Source organism: Trichechus manatus, unplaced genomic scaffold, assembly GCF_000243295.1.
Source record: "Trichechus manatus latirostris isolate Lorelei unplaced genomic scaffold, TriManLat1.0 scaffold00040, whole genome shotgun sequence".
Lineage (NCBI taxonomy): Eukaryota > Metazoa > Chordata > Mammalia > Sirenia > Trichechidae > Trichechus > Trichechus manatus.
The window spans coordinates 7,860,256-7,862,093 of record NW_004443976.1 but is presented as its reverse complement, the minus strand read 5'-3'; positions in this window follow the sequence as shown (position 1 = coordinate 7,862,093).

Here is a 1,838-nt window from a genome sequence, read left to right as displayed (position 1 = left end):
TAGGATATGCTGCAAAAAGCCAATTTAAAAATCAAAAGTGTATATTTTCACATTACTGTGAGGGGCTGCAGAGCTCTCCTCATTATAGTCACTTAAGGACCCAGGTCAACAAAGCCACAACCATTTGAACACTGCTGGTCACTATGCTAGACGACAAGAACTCCAGAGTCTCTCATACCACTCTGCTCAGGAATAAGAAAACCAAACCTGTTGCTGTCAAGTTGATTCTGACTCATAGGGACCCTATAAGACAGAGTAGAACTGCCCATAGGGTTTCCAAGGAGCGGCTAGTGGATTTGAACTGCTGATCTCTTGGTTAGCATCCGAGCTCTTGGTTTGCATCTGTGCCACTAGGGCTCCACCTGTCTCAGGAATAACATACATTATTTCTGCTCAAAACGCATTTCCTAGTACTAGACACTTTCCTCAAGCATTCACAAGTGGGCCAGAAATTGCAGTCCTACTATAGACCCGGGAAGCGAAGATACTACTGAGCAAGTATTTAATAATTATCAAACTGAATATCAGCTTCAACTAAAGCCTAGTGCCCACTCCCCAAGGTCATAACATGGCTCCAACAGTTTCAGAGAGCACATCCAAAGAATCAGCACTCAGAAAGAAAAAAAAAGATGAACATCACTATTCTTAAGAGCAAGGAAATTTTACCCAAAAGCCCCAACAACCTTCCCTCACTTAGTATTGGCCAGAACTGATCACATGTTCATTCTTAACCAATCACCGGCAAGGAGAATGGGATTACTGTGGTTGTCTCAGCCCAAACAGGATCTACTTTCTAGATCCAGGGATTGGGTCCCTTTCCCCTGAAGCTCATGGCCATTTAGAGTTGGTGTGAGAGTTGGAAAAGATGATACTTTCTTGGCACTTTTTAAAAAAAATTTATTGTGCTTTAGGTGAAAGTTTATAGCACAAATTAGTTTCTCATTCAAAAATTTACACACAAATTGTTTTGTGACATTGGTTGCAATCCCGACAATGTGTCAGAACTCTCCCCCTTTGTCTTTACACCTGGGTTCCCCGTGTCCATTCGTCCAGGTTTCCTGTCCCTTCCTGCCTCCTCTCTGCTTTTGGGCAGATGTTGCCCGTTTGGTCTAAGAAGCACTTTCCTGACATGTGTTATTGTTTGTTTCATAGGCCTGTCTAATCTTTGGCTGAAAGGTGGACTTTGGGAGTGGCTTCAGTTAACAGGGTGTCTGGGGGGCATAGTCTTGGGGGTTCCTCCAGTCTCTATTAGACCAGTAAATCTGGTCTTTTTTTTATGAATTTGAAGTTTGTTCTACTTTTTTCTCCTGCTGTATCGGGGACCCTCTATTGTATCCATGTCAGAGCCATTGGTGGTGGTAGCCGGGCACCATCTAGTTCTTCTGGTCTCAGGCTGGTGGATGATGCGGTTCATGTTGTACATTACTCATCTTGACTAACATTTTCCTTGTGTCTTTGGTTTTCTTCATTCTCCTTTGCTCCAGATGGGATGAAACCATTAGACGTATCTTAGATGGCTGCTTGAAAGCTTTTAAGACCCCAGACGCAACTCACCAAAGTAGGATGTAGAACATTTTCTTTATGAACTATGTTATGCCAGTTCACCTAGATGTCCCCTGACACTATGATCCCCAGCCCTCAGCCCCAATAACTCGGCCCCACAAAGTGTTTGGATGTGTCTAGGAAGCTTCTATGACTTTGTCTTGGTCAAGCTGTGCTGCCTTCCCCTATATTGTGTGTTGTCTTTCCCTTCACCAAAGTTCATACTTGTCTTCTATCTAGTTAGTGACTTCCTTTCCCCACCCTTTCCCTCCCTCGTAACCATCAAAGATTGTTTT